At 51.9% G+C, this 19,545-nt stretch overlaps 1 protein-coding gene and 1 long non-coding RNA gene across 2 annotated transcripts in view; one reads left to right on the top strand and one right to left on the bottom strand.

Annotated features, from left to right (window-relative positions):
• The window catches only part of LOC135819178 (hepatocyte growth factor receptor-like), a 207,131-nt gene that overhangs the window by 112,563 nt on the left and 75,023 nt on the right, over positions 1 to 19,545 (bottom strand). The gene's annotated exons all lie outside the window — the stretch shown is intronic.
• LOC135818789 (uncharacterized) lies at positions 15,645 to 18,440 on the top strand. The gene is made up of 4 exons (XR_010553749.1): positions 15,645 to 15,821; positions 16,414 to 16,541; positions 17,026 to 17,126; positions 18,393 to 18,440. It is a non-coding gene; the product is annotated as an uncharacterized LOC135818789 (long non-coding RNA).

Genomic DNA, 19,545 nt, shown 5'->3' with positions numbered 1-19,545 from the left:
GCTAGAGTGACGACATGTGCGTGTAGTAGGGTTGATGCGATGGGACGTTATAATTAGGTGGAACAGAACACACATTGGGCAGATTGATTGGGCATCATTGATTGTGCTCAGTCTAAACAGTGAACATAATAATTATCTCCAGTGACAGACTGTAGCGGCTAGCCTCCAATAGGTAGCTGGCACTAGTCGCTACTGCTTGTTTGACAGGTGCCGCCAGAACCCCTGTTGTGTCATGCTATAGATGCACATGCCCTATTCTGGGGCATACTGAGGTGCTTTGATTTTGTTGACTGCATGTAGACAGCATCCAATAGTAGTACTCGTAGACCTTGGCTCTTTGTAGGTCAACCACCATCGCGGATCGATCGGTGACTATGCACTTGGAGGTTGGAATAGCCCGCGCTGAACAGATCTTGCCATGGCCCAGGGAGTGAACTCGCTTACTCGACTATCCCGGTTTTAGTTAACCAGCATGAGTGGTGCAATTTGTCCATACCATGTTGCGAGCTCACAGTTGTTTGGGCAGGTTTTGATCTGCACCACGAAACAAAGCGAAATAACAGCGTGACTGTAGAGCAAGGAAGCGGCGAGACGGCACTTCCAGGACTAGACAGGCAGTAGAGATGTGTTCACAGCATGAGCAACCTCTCCAACTCTGCCGGTACTCCACAGTTACAAGAAAATGTCGGACTGGACGACGCGCCAATGCAAACCTGCTACATCCAACCAGGCAGATAGCTGCCAAACCAGGCCAATGTCGACCCACTGCATACCGGTATGTCAATGTCAAACAGATCCTGCAGGAGAAGACTGGGATGATATTGGCGTCCAGTGTACGGACACCAGTCACATATCCTGCGTCTTTTGCAGCATACAGGATAGACTCATCACTGTAAAGTCCACTACTTCGTGATTTTTATTTGTAGAATACATGACAGGCGTATTCAGTGTGCCTTGCAGGACTGCGAGATGCTGCAGAAGACCAGGTTCGACCTTTCTGGACCGCCATTCACCGACGGTGGGCTACATGATGCTGGAGGAACTAGATTCCAGTGAAAACCTAAGATTCCTTTGCTCCTGGACGCTCCGACGTGTTGTGATATCTGCCAGGTGCGCAGTAACTAGTATTTTCATCGCTATAGCGAGGACGACGCCGATCGGCAAACTCTCGCTCACAGCCATCACCAGCCTCTCAAAACCATCACTTGGCATCCCCCAGAGGTATAGGAGAAAGCCGAAACAGCTCTCAACAAACAAAAGCTAAGGACGATGGAAAGAGAGCATGTCAAAAAGAAGACGAACAGTATGAAGTTCAAATGGGTTTGAACACTCGTACCACCAACTATACCACTTTCAATAAATCGTGACGCCATTTTGTTTTAACACGCATACGGTCCATTACAATTCAAATATACTACTTCAAGGAAAGATGAGAAGTGAAACGACTAGCACTAGAAGAAATAGAATAGAATATAGAACAAGGACAAGGACAATGGAAGCGGACTACGGATGAAGCTACAATGAGGTAAGAGGCATGACACACTGATGACAGATGTCACCACAACAAATACATAATCGAAATGTTTGTCTACACACACATTGTATCGTCACACTACACACATTGTCATATTGTCACACCTCCCCCTGGTGACATCACGTCAACAGTTAACTACGGTAACGAACAGGAGGAACGAGACCAGCACGGTTGCGAAGACGATGACCACCAACTTGAAGTGGTTGCGCTGGCACATCAGAATCAGAATCACTAGTACTTGAAGCACATGCATCATCATACCCAGGCACACTCACACTTGACGGCTTAATTAGATCAATATTGACAGTCTTCACAGAATGTCGACCGTTAGTGTAGTGATGCTTTATGCACTCACCTTATTTAGTATACACATTACCCGTATGGGGTTACCCGCACATCCAGAGTGCATGACCTGGTGACCCTAACTGGGCCTACTTGGTGCCCGTAATGGCTTGGTCACCTTGCCTCTCTGGCATGCATTGATATCTTGCTGTTCATCTTTAGTTTCATCGTTCTTTGTCTAAACGAGACATCCGAGTGGTAATGGACTGAGTGTGCTGGTGACTGTGTAGTCACTACATGGTGTCAGAAGTGGCAGACGATAAGTCCTCATGGCGGCTTTGCGTTTTTCCCCACCTTCTGCGTTCGACTTTACCCATCCTGGGCAATGGACTGCGTGGAAGCTGCGATTCAATCGGTTTCGAATCGCCAGCAAACTAGACGAGTCCCCGGATGAGGTACAGGTAGCTACTCTAGTGTACACCATGGGCATGGACGCTGATCAGGTGTTTGAGCACCAGCTTGGACTATCGGACGACCAGAAGAAGGATTTTGATGAAGTTTTGAAGGCGTTCGACACGTACTTCACCCCATCCGTCAACATAGTTCACGAACGCTCCAAGTTCGAGCAAATTATCCAGCAGCCCGGCCAGAGTCTTGACGAGTTTGTGCGTGCCTTGTATAAAGGTGCGGAGCATTGTGAGTTTCAAGCAGAAACAGACAACCGGATTCGAGATCGACTGATCGCACACATGCGTGACAAACGTGTCAGCCGAGAATTGCAGATGAAAGCCCCCTCGGAGCAAACACTTGCCAAGTCTCTCGAGTTTGCACGACAGGCAGAGCGTGTTGCACAGCAGGTTGCAGAGCAGTCGTCAGATAGTCGTGGCGCATCCTCTGTTGGACCTGGTGGACTCGCAGCTGCTGGTGTACACCAAAAGAAACGACCCGACAGCAGGCAATGGCATCGCGAACAAGAAACGCATGCTGCTCCATCCTCATCGTGCTGCCCCAACTGCGGCGGTAGGACGCATCCAAGAGATCGATGTCCAGCTCGAGGCAAGTCGTGCCGGTCGTGTGGAAAGAAAAACCATTTTGCGAAAGTTTGCAGGGCGACCCGTCAATCGTCTACCGTCGGCATGAACTCAGTTGGCTTTGCACCGGACGAATCTGACGACCCAGAGCAGTTTTTTGTTGGCACTACCGCTGCGGACAAATCAGACACCTCGCCTTGGTTTGCAGAGTTGCAAGTTGGCACAACGATGGTACGCTTCAAGCTGGACACAGGGGCGGATGTGTCAACGATGTCCAAGACTGTATGGCTCAGCATTAGTCCACAACCCACACTCCAATCAACAAAGGTACAATTGCGTGGTGCCGATGACCAGCTTCTACCTGTGTGTGGCGTTTTTTCAGCTAGCCTGAAGTACAAGGGCAAAGCCACCGATGTTCGAATGTACGTGTTGGAGCGTGCAAGTGGTTGCCTACTCAGCCGCTCTGCATGTGATGAACTTGGACTTGTCAAGCGCGTGAGTGCCACCCGTGCCCAGGTCCAACCTCCATCTGGAAAGCCGCTGGCCGGATGCATGGAGGGACTGCCTGCACATATCCACCTGCAGTCCGATGCGACACCATACCGTTGTGTGACAGCCCGACGAGTCCCACACCACCTTTTTGGTAAGGTGCGCGAAGAGCTCGCGAGAATGGAGGATGGTGGCATCATAACAAAAGTCAAGGAGCCCACAGAATGGTGCTCGCCAATGGTTCCGGTACTGAAGCCGAATGGAAAGGTCCGGATATGCGTCGACCTGAAACGGCTAAATGCATCCGTGAAGCGGGAAGCGTTCCAGCTACCGACCATTGAGGACACATTGGCCACACTGTCGAACTCGACCGTATTTACCACTCTTGACACAGCCAATGGGTTTTTGGCAGATTCCACTCTCGTCGGACTCTGCCAAGCTAACGACGTTCATTACGCCTTTTGGAAGGTACCACTTCAACCGGTTGCCATTCGGCATAACATCAGCGCCCGAGATTTTCCAGGCCCGAGTCTCCGGTCTCCTGGATGGTCTCCCCGGCGTGTCAGTGTACATGGATGACATCATCGTCTACGGCCGCACAATGGAGGAACATGACCGTCACTTGGCAGAAGTCATGCGGGTTCTGGATGCCGCACACATTACGCTCAACAAGGAGAAGTGCCGGTTCAGACAGAGCCAAGTGAAGTTCCTGGGTCACCTGATCACCAACAAGGGAGTATTGCCGAACCCTGCCAAGATCTCAGCTATCACCAGCCTAAAGCCACCCAAAGATGTCTCTGACCTGAGACGCCTGCTTGGAATGTTCAATTTCCTGGCCCGTTTCATACCCAACCTTTCCGAGGTGAGCTCTCCTCTGCGGACCTTACTTCGCGACGACACTGTCTGGAATTGGGCCGAGCCACAGCAGGAAGCATTCAATCGTCTGAAGCAGTTGGCCACAGAGGCCCCGTGTCTGGCGTTCTATGACCCAAGCCGCCCAACAGTTGTCAGTGCCGACGCAAGCAGCTATGGCCTTGGCGCAGTTCTGCTTCAGCAACACGGTACAGACTACCGGGCAGTTGCCTATGCATCTCGTTCCCTCACCGATACCGAACGCGAGTACGCCCAGATAGAGAAAGAATGTCTGGCAGTCGTGTGGGCATGTGAGCGTTTCCACAGCTTCGTATACGGGTGTCCATCTCTCGTCGTGCATACGGACCACAAGCCGTTGATTCCGTTGATTAATACCCGTGACCTCAACAGAGTTCCACTCCGCTGCCAACGTCTGCTGATGGGACTGATGGCATACAACCCCACAGCAGTCCACATACCAGGGAAGAACCTCATTGTGGCGGATGCTCTGTCACGATCACCTGAGCCATGCACGGAGACACCGTCACTCGATGCCGAGATTACGATCAACGTTGCGGCTTCCATTCAATCCATCGTGTCATCCGGAAAGTCCCGGGAGATTGCCTCTGCCACTGCTGCCGACCCAGTCCTGAACCGTGTCCTGCAGTACATCCGCACCGGATGGCCTAGCTCAGCGAAAGGTCTCGAGCAGGACATACAGTCGTACTACCACGAACGTCAGTTGTTGTCGTGTGTGGACGGAGTGGTCTACCATGGCCCACGTATCGTCATTCCACCCAGCATGCGCTCCGCTGTTCTCGCTTCCCTGCATGACGGGCATCTGGGAGTGTCCAAATGCAAGGCACGCGCCAAAGATTCCATCTGGTGGTCTGGCCTCAGCAAGCAGATTGAGAACATGGTTGCCACGTGCCCCACCTGCACGAAACACCGCACACAGCACCGGGAGCCCCTCAAGCCGGTTCCACGCCCAGCTCTGCCCTGGAGCACGATTGGCTGTGACCTCATGGAGCACAGAGGAAAGTCGTACCTTGTCGTCGTTGACTACCTATCTCGCTACCTAGACGTAATCCCCATGACGTCCACCACATCTGCTCGTGTCATCGCACACTTGCACAGTCTATTTGCCGTTCACGGGATTCCAGACACAGTGGTCTCCGACAACGGGCCGCAATTCGGCAGTGCCGAATTCCGAAGTTTTGCCACATCGTATGGTTTCACACACCGAACGTCAAGCCCGCAGTACCCGCAATCTAACGGCGAAGCGGAACGAGCTGTACGCACCGCCAAGGGTCTTCTGGAGAAGAATACCAGCTTAGCAGACGCACTCCTCGTTTACCGTGCTACGCCATTAGCAAACGGGTTCGCACCAGCTCAGCTTCTATTCGGTCGCCGCCTCCGGACAACACTGCCAGTCACTGCAGAGCAGCTCAAACCGGAATGGCCTGATCTGACCGCCGTCGCTGAGAAAGAAGCAACTCAACAAGACCGTCAGAAAGCAGACTTTGATCGGAGGCATGCAACACTCCCCCTCCCTGTGTTGCAACCAGGAGACAAGGTTTGGCTAGCTGACACTGGTGCGGAAGGCACTGTGCTGGAACAACTCAGTGACCGCTCGTATCGTGTACGCATCGGGTCTTCGGGAGCAACGCTTCGAAGGAATCGGCACCATTTGATCCAGCAACCATCAGCACCACCGGTCGACACTGATGGCCCTGTGTGTAATGCCCAGCCAAATGCAGCCGAGCCAGATCGACCAATTCGTCACAATCGTGGCCAGCCAGCGCGGCGTCTCATCGAAGAGTGTTGACTCTCTACAGCTGACGTATCCCGGCTACTGTGCACATAGACAACCTATTGCACATGTATCATTCTGACTACCTACATTATTTGTTTTGTTGCACCTACCTTTCTCTTCTCCTTTCCCACTTTCTTCTTTTAGGTTACTTTGTATGAGCCTTTTATCTCAGAAGGGAGATGTAGTGATGCTTTATGCACTCACCTTATTTAGTATACACATTACCCGTATGGGGTTACCCGCACATCCAGAGTGCATGACCTGGTGACCCTAACTGGGCCTACTTGGTGCCCGTTATGGCTTGGTCACCTTGCCTCTCTGGCATGCATTGATATCTTGCTGTTCATCTTTAGTTTCATCGTTCTTTGTCTAAACGAGACATCCGAGTGGTAATGGACTGAGTGTGCTGGTGACTGTGTAGTCACTACAGTTAGTGTCTCGAACAATTACAACAGTTGATGGAGACACAACACTATCAACTGTCCATCCGGACTCGTACGGCGCTGTTCGCTTCTGGCGGCGATCTCCCTGCCGCAACATCACCGTGGAACCAACACTGTAGGGGTTTACACACCCAACAGGCTGAACAAAATCAGCAGAGGACAACTCACTTTCCACGTAGTCTCGCACAACAGCCGCTTTACTACACAAGCTATCAACCCATGCACTGGGGGACATGTCACAACGTTCATCGTCCACAATCTAGCCATGAGGAACCCAGCCACACATGGCTTCACTTGGGGAAACACCAAGCGCAGAGTGGGGACGAATACGATAATAGTACAATAATACATTCAAAGCAGACACCCAATCGTCGGATTCCTGCACAGTCTTGCAAATTAAAGTCAGCAAAGTCCGGTTAAAACGCTCTACACCACCTTGACTTTGCGGATGACGCACTGCACCATGTCGCACCTCTACACCAAATGCATCATACAAAGACGTAACTACATGATTGACAAATTCTGTTCCATTGTCACAACGTACAACTGCTGGGGCACCCCAGCGGGAACATACATCCACAAACGCAGCTGCTACAGACGGACCATCATGGCGAACCAATGGGACAACCTCGACCCACTTAGTAAACATATCGGTACAGACAAGAACACAATGATACCAGTGGCTTCTATTCGGACCCAACTCAAGGGTATCGAGCTGTACTACATTCCACGGACCAGATGGAATAACCGGACGTGTTGGCTCAGCAACAGGCCCACGCTTCGAATTAGCAGCAGCACACACATCACACGACTGAATCAACGACTGACAAACAACAGCCATATTTGCAAAATAACAACTCGCACGCAACAGCTTCCATGTGGTCTCCCAACTGGAATGACCGCTCACAGCATGGGCACGACACACCACTCGCTGCTGCAATGACTGAGACACAACTGGTACAACACGCACATCATTCGGCGGTACCTTCACACTACGATACAAGTAACCATCATCAGATACAGACAACTGAGACTTCAATTTCTTAAATACCGGGTCGGAAATCTCACGACCATGACGCACAGACTCAATCACACTAACAACAACAGAATCAGACTTCTGCGCATCAAGAATGTCCTGTAACACAATAGCACTCACAACCTTCGGGGGTGCAGAGACGGCAGCAACTACATCTGGCTTGGCTGATTTCTTCCAGCAGCGGATAAACAAATCTGGGACACGCGTCAGCTTGTCAGCCTTGTTCTGCTGGGACGGTACCCACTCAATGGTGACGGACAGCTTCGCGGTCGCGACAATGTCGTCGATGATGTTTAGTCGTCGGCGAACCAACACTTCGTTCAGACCGGACACCTTGACACGCCGCTCATTGTTCAGGCACGACTTCACCCAGCCGTACACGGTCTTGGAATCAGTGACAAGACGGATGTTACTGGCGTTCCATTCGACTGCCGTCGACAACCCACGGATTACTGCTTCCAATTCTGCGATGTTGATATGCTTCTTCTCGTCGGCATCGCGAAGTCAAGACTTGTCCTCCATGACTTCACCACCAACTTCGGCAACAATGCCATATGCGACATCAGACGCATCGCACCACACGGTGAGCTGCTGCTCGTTCACTGACGCATTCCACACGCCTGTGGCCGGATCCTCATCTTGGACGCGACTTGCTAGTTCGGCACAACAGGTTACCACATGATTGGGGACGTCATCATCCCAACCACCACCATCACGACACGCACGGCGCTTCAGAATGCTGCAGGCAGGTCGCAGCCACGAGCACACGGGGTAGTGCGATACCAGTCGGCCGCACCACGAGAATACACCACGCTTGGTCAGCTTGCCACACTCGAGACTCACTCCGTCTCGACGTTTCCAACGGGTTTGACCATCTTGGCCCGTAAACAGCTGAAGTCTGAGTACTCGTGCGGAACTGGCGGGCTCAGCTGGCTTCGTGCGCAGGCCATAGCGCTCGAGGGTATCCGCAACAGCCTTTGTCTGCGGTTTCGGGACGTACAGATCGTCAACGTAATTGTCAACACCATCATGATCTCGCGTGCACCACTTGACTATCACGTCCATGAACTTCGGTACAACGCCTAACCCGAAAGCCATGCGGGTCATCACGTACAGCTTTCCCCTCCATTTCACTCACTGATACCGTAGCAACTCAGGTGACATACGGACTTGCAGATAGGCCTTTCGAATATCCAACATCTCATACTCGTTGGCATCGTGCGTACGCCACTCACGCAACTTCTCGCTACACACGGAGGCATCCATACCGGGCTGAGAAACGAGGGCACGGGTCAGCGCACGGTAGTCGAGGCAAGGCCTAACAGGTGTAGTAGGCTGTGCTCCTGGCTGACCGCAAGCCATGGTAGAATTGCAGCAGGAGCTCCGTGTACCTCTTCATCATGCTCGATGAGCCATCCGTTACCGATCCAGGAGTCCACTTCATGCTGGAACAGCTTCTCCTGATCATCGCTAAGTTTCCGGGGGTACTCCCCAATGCCGCTGCCGATGCGTCCGGTAGGTGGCTTGTCGTCCTTCCACCTCCATGCTGCATGCCAACACTGCTCAGCTGCTAGCCACTCTATCTGACCATCCTCGACAGATAGCGTCACGTCCTCACCGTCTTGCACCACGCTAACATGCCGAGACGGGTGCTGATCCGGCGACTGCAGAGCATCAGTAACGACAGACGACACAGGCTCAGGGTTATTGGCGGTTGACGAACCAAACAACACAGACCGCAGATCACCTGACTCAGAGTACTGCAACCTGACGCCACCGATGGCACGGACAAGGTCAGATCCCAGCAACAGGTCAGCATTAATAACCGACAGCTCAGGAACTACAAACGCAACAACACGGGTAGGCGGCAAATTTACGGGTCCATCCAGGCGACGAATCGTTAGTGAAATTGACCCCGAAATCGGCAGGGCTTCGCCATCCAGGGCGAGGAGCTTCTCCTGCTTTACCGCCGACACTTGGCTGCACATCTTAGCCGCACGTATAAAGCCAGACGACACTAGCGTGCGAGCCGACCCGGTGTCCAGCATGGCCTCTCCACGGCACCAGTCATCCGGCTTGGCCGACTCCACGTCCACATAGATCCTCGGCAAGGGGGCAGCTTCAGTGGACACCGCACACAGGCACTTGTCACTGCTACTATGCGACGTACCAGCAGCCGCCACACGTTCTGCTGCCTTGGCTTCTCGCCACTTCCTTCTCTCAGGGCACGCTGGCTTTGCATGACCAGGGTGATCACAAAAGTGGCACACTACTGGTCCACTGAAACGGGGCTTCTGCTTCTTCTTGAACTCTGGGCAGTTACGCTGGACATGCCCAGGCTGATTACAGTTATAGCAGACAACAGTACTGCGAGGTCGGTGTACACCTCCACTGTAACTCCTGGTACTGGCACTAGCAGAAACGCTCTGGCTGAACCTGCTCGTGTAGAATCTACCGAGCATCGGTCTCACTGGCTCTGAGCGCACGCACACGCTCTAGACACGCAGGTATCGTCAGCGAATGCACTGACTGTGGACAGTTGTGACATTTTCAGCTCCGTAGTGTTTTGACAGCCCAGCCGGCAACAGGCCGGTCTGGAAGTAGGACAGTAGTATTAGTGGCAGTGTAGGGTAGCATAGTGTAGTAGGGTAGCGTAGTGTAGGGGTGTAGGTAGGTAAAGCAGTCAGGGAGAACTTCTTCGCCATGGGCGAGCTCGCAGGAGAGCCTGCGATGAAACTTCTCTGCTCCCTCCCGGATATAGAGCAGACTCTGCTCAGCGTGCTGCAGACCTTGACTTTTCATGTCAGTGAGTCGAGGGATCGTGAGGCGCGTCTCCATCAGCGTGTGGACGACCTCTCCGCGCAGCTCCTAGGCCTCCGTGAGGAATTTTGTTCCCTGCAGAAATCCGCCATTGTTCACGACAAGGCCCCTGCACGATCTCAGCACCAAGCCCAAGGCGACAAATCTCGTACCCGTACGAAACCTCCCCAGCTTGACCCAGCAGCAAACCAGCTTGACCCAGCCGATGCACATGATGGACAACAGTCAGGGCAGGCCGACGTGACCTCTGGCTCTGCACAGCACGAAACCCGTACCCGTACGGACGACCCCGGCTTGGTCGATCCTGAGCCTGTGCAATCAAACTGCGAGAAGAGCCAACCTATCCTGGCCGTCATCAAGGATGACAGTTGGAAATTAGTTGCCGCGGGCCCGCCAAGAAAGAAGCGATCGGTGTTCTTTGTGGGCAACTTGAGCCCCGACTGTACGGTGGACAGCCTCACTGAGTTTGTACACCGTAGGTCGGAAAGCGTGGGGACGCCTGTCAAAGCCCACCAATGCAGCCTACACACAGCCGGAAACGGGAAAGTGTCCGCCAGGATATCAGTTGATGCCACCTGCAAGCTGACAGTGATGTCAGCTAATTTCTGGCCAAGGCCGCTCTACTGCAGGTCGTGGAGATTCCACACCTCCACAAATGCAATTGCGGCCAAAAGCATCAGCAGCAGCAAGAGCAGCAGCCACAACAAGCACAACAACAGCAGCAGCAGCAACAACGCCAACAACAACACCAGCAGCAGCACCAGCACCAGCAGTCGCCGCAGCAGCACCAGCAGCACCAGTGGTCACCGCAGCAGCACCAGCAGTCGCCGCAGCAGCAGTAGCGACAGTAGCACAAACCAGCTGGAAGCACAGCAGCATAATCAAGAGCAACAGCAACTTGGGATTGGCGCCACAATTAACGACTTCCTGAGCGCGAGTCGTGGCCTGTCCGCTGCCGCTGCCGGCACACCTGTAACCCCCCCCCCCCTTCACAGCCACAAACGTTCCTCTGCAGAACGGTCACCAGATTCGCTGCCGCAGGATGCAAAACGAGCTGACCAGCATGGTGCGCAGCCACCCCAGCAGGATACACAGACCCACGAGCCCACCACCCAATGTAGGCCATGCACCAACCCAAACAACGCCAACGGTCACAATGAAAACTAAGGCCCCCTCACTCCGTCTTCTGCTCACGAATGCATCCAGCATCTACAACAAAATGGATGAGCTTCAGCATACTCTGAAAAGCCTGCATGTAGACATCGCTGTCGTCACCGAGACCAAACTATTGCCCGACAAGGCTACAGTTGCGGAAGTCTCAATCCCTGGCTATTACCCCCCCCCCCCCCCCCAATACGTCGAGACCGGACAGCGCATATGGCTGAAAGAAGGGATGGCGTACAAACAACTGGACATCAACTCTGAGTGTGAAACTCTTTGGATTAGTGTTGCTGCACCGTCAGGCATGAGATTTGGCATCTGTGCTGCCTACAGACCTGGGACGAGTGCAGACAGCGACTGCAGTATCTTCACCCAGCTGGAATCTGACATCGACAAAGCCCGGCAGTCCTGCTCACACATTATTGTGGCAGGGGACTTCAATGCCCACAACCGGGAATGGCTTGGAAGTCCACGCACCTCGGCTGCTGGAAAAGCTGCAGAAGACATGTGCTGTGTACATGGTCTCCGACAACACGTCACCTCAGCCCCCCGTGGAGAAAACATCCTTGACCTCGTCATGTCAGATGTGCCTGGAACTGTGTCTACCACCACCCAACCACCTCTTGGCAGATCAGACCATGCTGTTGTCATAGCCGACTTCCAGCTTACTGCATCTGTAGACCAACCCACCACTCGTACAGTATGGCGATACCAGCGGGCTGACTGGCCCCGCCTCTCTGCCTTCCTCCGGACTACTGACTGGGACACAATAATCGGCGACGACCCTAACATATCATGTGAGCTTCTGACCATGCGAATCACTGAGGGAATGTAACGCTTTATACCATCCAAGGTCTTCAAGACCAGACCGCAGGACCCAATCTGGTGGACGCCAGAATGCTCTGCAGCAGTTGACAGAAAGCGCAATGCCTGGCGGAAATTCCGCGATGACCCCAGAAATGGAGCGCTCCAGTGTACGTACAAGCTAGCATTCCTTGACTCAACAGATGTCTAGCAAGAGCCAAAGCCAGACATCTCGACCATGTCAAGCAACGGCTCCGGACGGGCAGCCTGCAGGACAGAGAGTGGTGGAGCATGATTAAACGAGTTGGAGGGCATGGCCGGGACAGCTCCATCCCAGTCCTGGTTGACCCCGATGGCATGGAATGCACCAAAAGCCACGACAAGGCTAACGTCATCGGGAAGTACTTTGCCCAGAAGTGCAGCCTAGACGATGACTTTGCAGAACAGTCGGGGCCGTTCCCGCATGTCCGCCAGCGCACCGCAAATACGCTTGCAACAGTCCACTTCCGCCAAGCCACCGTACGCCGGACACTCCGAGCCCTGAACCCAAGTAAAGCCACAGGGCCTGATGCAGTACCTGCTAGAGTGCTGAGAAAATGTGCCGACTCTCTGGCCCTGCCCCTATCCAAGCTGTTTACCCTGTGCTTCCGCAGTGGTCATCAACCTGCCATGTGGAAAGTTGCCAACGTCGTACCGGTACACAAGAAAGGCCCCAAGTCGAACCCCAGAAACTACCGACCGATATCACTACTGCCCATAATGTCTAAGTGTATGGAGTCCATCGTGAACCGCAGCCTGTCCAACTTCCTGAAGAAGAATGACATCCTTTCTCACAGGCAGTTTGGCTTTCGTACTGGACTGGGAACCTCTGATCTGCTGATTGCTCTTCAGCATGAGTGGAGCCTTGCAGCTGCCAGTGGAGGCCTCGTCAGGGTACTCGCAGTAGATATTGCCGGGGCCTTCGACAAGGTCTCGCACAACGGCGTCCTCCACAAGGCTGAGCGGTGCGGCATAAGTGGCTTCCTCCTTGCCTGGCTCCGGAGTTACCTGACAGACCGCCACATCCGTGTCGTCATAGGTGGCCAGTCTTCACCGACCCACCGAATCCAATCTGGCGTGCCACAGGGCAGCATCCTCGGCCCCACCCTCTTCCTTCTGTACGTCAACGACGCAGAAGACCACCTGCCTGATGGGGCGAAGCTGGCTGTATACGCCGACGACACAACTCTCTACAAGTGCATCACCACGCGACTCAGACTGCCAGAAGAGACAGCAATCCTCCAGCAGGCAGTAGACTCACTGGCAGCATGGGGAAGCAGGTGGAGGATCAAGTTTGAGCCCACAAAGTCGCAGGCATTGACCATCAGCCACCACCGCTCGCCACCCCCCCCCCCCCGAACGCAATACGCTTCCAAGGAGCAGTCGTGCCAGAAGTAGAGGAGCTCAAGCTTCTTGGCGTCACCTTCGACAGGCAGCTGGCATTCCGCAGCCATATCCGACAGCTTGCAGTACGCGGCGCCCAGCGGCTCGGCTTCCTCCGTAAGGCATCGGCTGTGCTAGACCCAAAGCACCGGGCAATCGTGTACCGTGGCTTTGTCCGCCCTGTGTTAGAGTATGGCATGCTGGTGTGGATGAGCGCAGCCCCCACCACCTTGGCCCGCCTCACTGCCATCCAGCGCCGTGCCCTGCACATAATTGGAGATGGATCATACCTCCCGAGCCTCGACATTCGCCGTACCGTAGCAGGGCTCTGCTTTCTGTACAAGCTGCACTTTGTGGAGGGTCCGGAAATGGTGAAAGCCATTCTGCCACCATCAGCAGCCGCACCGCAATGCCGCATGTCTACTCGTGAGACAACCAGATCTGCAACACATCATCCATCGCAACTCACCAGTATTCTTCCTCCTCAGACATGAAACAACACGCTCCGCTCATTTCCCCACTCCCTCATCGCAACGTGGAATCAGCTCCCACCTACCCTTCTGCAGTCTCCCCCTTCTCGCAGAGGTATGCACACATTCAAGAAAAACGTCAAGCAGCAAGTGGGAGTGGGCCACAGACAGGCTATGATCTCTGCCAACACACCAGCCTAATTATACTGACCGCACTCCAGCTCCCTTCTACCCCTCTTTGATCCCCTTCGCTCAGCCTTAAAATCTGATTATCAGTTCACTCCATCTTCCTACGGTGCACTGCTTTTACTATTGTTTTGTCCTATCCCAATCTCAAATTCTCCCCATTATCGTTTGCAAAGCCGGTGCTCCCCTCTTGGATGCACATGTTTCTTTTCTCCTATGTATCGGCGCACAGGAGTAATGATGATTCCGAGACCTTTGGTCGGAGGAGTTACTTTTGCCCCGCCCCCACTTCCATCCAATATGCCACCGCCCCCGCTGTGCAGCATCTGATGGTACTGTGGTATTCAGTAAAAAAAAAAAAAAAACTCTTGGCCAGCCAGCGACATTCTCAGCTGGCGGCCAAATTCGGGCTGTAGTGTAGGCCAGCGATCAGTTGCTCGATCACAATCGGATCCTTGCTGGCGGTACCACCCGGTTTGTGCCCCGACAGCGCTGCATAACGCTGCAAATCGGCCACATACGCGTCGACACTTTCATCCACACGCAAACAACGGCGCTTGAACAAATCATACGCTCTGGACGGCGTCACACTGAACGCACTCACTAAAACTTTCTTGGCCTCTGCTTGTTTGCTTTTGTCACTCTCTGCCATACGAGAAACTTTGTGACACTCGAAATGCATCGCCCTGCAAATATAAGGGTAGATGTTGCATGCGTGCATCTTCGTCGGACCATTCCTTGGCAGTGGCCAAAACTAAAAACTTTGCCCAGAATTCCTCTAGGTCTTCACCATCCTTGCCAGAAAACGGCTGGACAAGATACTTGGTAGACATGATTCACTCGAGTATTCCACGAACACACAGTAGGAACTCACAGTAAGAACTCTCGTCTCACAAAATAAATAAATCACTACGACACTCGTACTCCGAAAACACTTTCCTGACTCTTTCCTGGGTTTCGGCACCACAAAGTTGTGGGAGAACTGGAGCTATCTAGTCTCTCTATCACCCCTCTTCGCCCAACACAACACACCAGCGCAAACGGCAGCCTCTTGGTTGAAATGTATGAATCACGAAAAATGCAAGTAGGAAAAGGAGAGAGAACAAGAAAAGAACACAAAATCACCAGCACTTTGGCCAGGAAAAGACACGTCTAAAACATGGCGTCCAACATGGCGGCAGAGCAACCGATAGAGGCCCGTCGTGGCTGAAGCTGCTATTGCAGCGACAGCCATCACGGCCACCATTGAATGCAGAAAATAGATCAGAAAACGAAGTCGAGCAACAGCAACTCGAACCAGTCCATGCGCCAGAGCGAAAAAAAGCCCTTTTTTATTATCCCGGTCAGCTCATTTTGTACAGAGGTGAAGATGACGATTCCGTGAAGAAGTAATGGCTGACGTTGTCGAACATTCAGACCCACTGGAGGCGTTCCACAGCCTGGAGCCCGCCGATAAGGAATTCGATGTGACTTGAGTAAGTACTAAAGTGATCCGTGATATTTTTGGGGTCAGCTATTGAGCCATTGGGAAGTTTCGTGTTGTCGTTTTCTTACAGTACAGTCGTAGAAATTTCCTCCCTCCTTTGGTGTTCAGCCAGTAATGGACTCCATCACATCTTACACAATATCCGAGATAGCAGAAAGATAGTCCCAACCAACCTGTGTAAAGATCTGGTCATGTCTATGTCCAGACCTACTGCTAACTCAAATGGCACGAAATGAAAGAATTTTTTTGTGATACGTGTAAAATCCACGAAAGTGACATTTCATCACACCTAGGTTTCAAAATATCCCAGGTTACAATAGTTTCTCGCCCATGTAGCAGCAGATGGATTGTGTTTCCGGTATATCACCATTTTCAGTGGAAGTATTGTGTTCCACGTCTATCCATGCTCATTGAAACTCAGGCAAATGTGTATATTTGTGTATTTCAGGTCAGAATTCGTAGCGCATTCCATGTTTCTAGCATATACGCCATAATTCCAGTAAACAAGGACATGCACGCATCACCTGTGTGCACATTGACTCAATCTTGGTCCAATTCGTTGCTGGCTTCTTGCTTTTCAGTCTCCTCAAATGCACCCACAGCCTTTTGTCAGGTCTGTGACAGGCTGTCTGACTGCTGCAAGATGTTTGTCAGAGCCTCACACCATGACTAGGGGTCATTGGTTCTTCACAATCCCTACCTTGAAGAGGTGGGTAGTTGATAGTAGATTTTGTTGCTTAAATTAAGCGATAATCAGAGACAACAATTCCAGTGTAGCTGAATTCCACTTGTAGGTTTTACGGCACCGCCATCCATGGACTCTTGGTACTACTTCATACTGAAGTTTCACTGTGTGTGGAACCCGCCTGTCTGTGTTAGTGTTTTGCTTTGACGTCGCTTCGTCTCAGTTTCTTCTTCAGTGCTTGTTGTGATTGGCATGTGGCAGGCAAATGGCCATGGAACTTCAACTGTGGTACTTGCATCAATTGGGCTAGTGTGACCAGTGGATGGTAGTTGATTTACATGTTGGACTGGTGTGCCACGTAGCCTTCTGCTGGCATCCTGGCACTACATTTGTTGCCAGGGTACCTCTTTGTCGATTTTGTCCACAGACACCACGCTCACACTCGGCATGTATACATGGAGCTGCAGGTCTTGAATGCCCTTCCCTTTTGCTATGTTCACCATTGTAGGTATTATGGCCAGCCGTTACTCCCCGTTGAGAAAAGATCCCTGCAAGCGTACTTGACTGGCTGTATGCGTCTAATACGTCTGCAAGCAGCAACTGAAGTGGGTGAGTGCGAACTGGATGACTTACTGTAATGTCGTGTATGAAAGCCAGGCGTATTTCTGTAGAAGCCGGTGTGGTGGCTAGGCCTCTATTTACATTATGTTGCATTATGTTTGTAGTCAAACCAAACTTTTTATGGTTGCCGATGCAAAATCCACATTATTGTGCTAACTGCATATCTTGAAACTCAGGCTTGTGTTCAGAACAGGCTTCTGCATAAGACAGGCTTTTATAGAAAGCAGTGGAGTGCGTGAAGGACTGTTCATACTACTTGTAGACACCACAGGTACTACAGGTACATGTATGTGTGTGAAGCTTCATTCCAGGGGAGAAAACGAGAGCGAGGTGGAATTGTCACCATACAGTATTGTCCACCCTCATGACCATAGCTTGGGGTAGATAGTCCTGTCCCCAGGGAAAATCGCGGAAAAAATCACAGAATTTGAGGTGTAATTTGCGGGTAAATATGGCATCATTTGCGGTGAATTTGCGGTGAATATTATTGATATGCGGCAAGTTTGCAGTTAATATGAGGCAGTTTTACCGGGGAGCAGGTCATGTGCCATGTGTATGCTATGGAGCGCGCGCCCTACACGTAGACTCACTACTTGACGTCAACGGCTCACAACGGTCAACCGAACTGTGCACTTTGTGTACGTGTAGCGCAACAAAAAAGTTCAAAAAACGCGGGAAAATCGCGGAAAACGTGGTCTTTTAAAAATCGCAAAAAAACGCGGGGAAAAAACGCGGCCGCGGAATCGCGATTTTCCCCGGGGACAGATAGTCTGACAAACAGACGATAAGTCCTTTATTCTTAGTTTCTCGGTACTCTCCTCCACTGTACATTGGCCTGCTGTAGGTCAATTTGGTGGATAACTTTGACAGCTGTGTCCATGGACTTGCCCTTTTACTACATCGTGTTTTGGGGTTGCATTCGTCCTCCAGGGTTGTGTGTAGGCACCTGGACAGAGCCCGGTGCAGAGCTTGGGTGGTACCCAACTGGCTCACATGAGCATGATGCCACCTTTCTTAGCTTTGGGGTATGCAGTAGGAATGTGTGCCACTAGTCCTGCATCAGGGACAGTAGAGTTGGTAATGCTTGTAGCGGGAATGTTATGTGGAGGGTATTCGTCAAAGTAATAAAATATGCCATTTTAGCAAATAATGTTGCTCCATTGTGTAACAGTTTGTTTGCTACTAATTATACTCCGTCAAGCATTTCATCTTCTGCATGGTATTGTACTGCTTTGTCTGGTTTATTGCTGTAAGGTGCTGCACAATGTCAATGATCGATGCACGTAATCATTACCCACTGTTGTAAACCACCAGTTCTCAATTGGGAAAGGCCTTCGCGCTTATGGCATTGTATTCGTTGAAATGTTGTATTTCGACTCCGCCGTACCGCTGATGTTGCTGCATGGCATACGCTATATGCGTTGTGTGCGTTTTGCTGTATACGCTGTTATGTCCAGTTTTATATGCTTATGTTTTGCATGTACGCTGTTTTTGCATGCTATAAATAGCTGGTGTTATTAGTGTTCATTGTTAATTATCAGATGAAGTGAAATATACTGTGTAAAGGAAAAGAGTTGTCCTCGTGCCGTGTGGTCGTACGATCCTGACAATTTAGAGAATCTTAGAGGGTTCATAACATTTGGCGACCACGCCAGGATAGGAGCGAGCATGGCAGAGGAACTATGGAACAATTTGGAAGCCAGCTTTATCGACAATGGAGAGCGGTTAGGATTAGAAGGCGAGTTGTTGAAGGTACATGTGGAGCAGAGGCTCCAACAGTACGCGGAGCGTGAGGAGCGCAGTGCCAGACGGCGAGAGGAGGCGCTCCGCACCGAGTTTGCCAAAACACTACACGAGATTAACGAGCGCATCGCCAATGCGCATGAGGGTGAGGGTAAAGCCGCGATGGGAGGTACAGAGGAATCTCCCAGTCACAGCGGGGGGCGTCAACCGTTGATGAAAATCCCCTCATATGATGGAACGCAGCCATTGGAGCGTTATCTTGACCTGTTCGAGGACATCTGTTCCAAGAACGAGTTCGAAGAAAGCGAATGGCTGCTGCGACTGCGCATCGCGCTAGCGGGTAGCAAAGCGGAGAGGATATGTATTGGATGCAATAATTACGAGGAAGCAAAACGAGAGTTGCTTGCCTCACTCGGAAAGACTCCGAATAAAGCGTGGAAGACATTGCTGACCGGCAAGCAGCGGTCAGATGAGTCGTTTCATCAATACGTTGTCCGTGTTTGCCGAGAGGTAGAGGTGTGGGCCACACTCGCTATGACAGAAGATGGCGAGGTGGACACCAAGTATAGCGCCGATATAGGTAAAATGGCCCCGGTGCTGCAAGCAATGGCAAAGCAGGTAATCTTGGAGCAATGCGGACCTGAGATGAAGACGTACCTGGTCG

This window comes from Sycon ciliatum, chromosome 6 (assembly GCF_964019385.1).
Source record: "Sycon ciliatum chromosome 6, ocSycCili1.1, whole genome shotgun sequence".
NCBI classification, from domain to species: Eukaryota; Metazoa; Porifera; class Calcarea; order Leucosolenida; family Sycettidae; genus Sycon; species Sycon ciliatum.
Note: the sequence above shows the minus strand (reverse complement) of the source record. Positions and strands in the feature narration are given on the sequence as shown.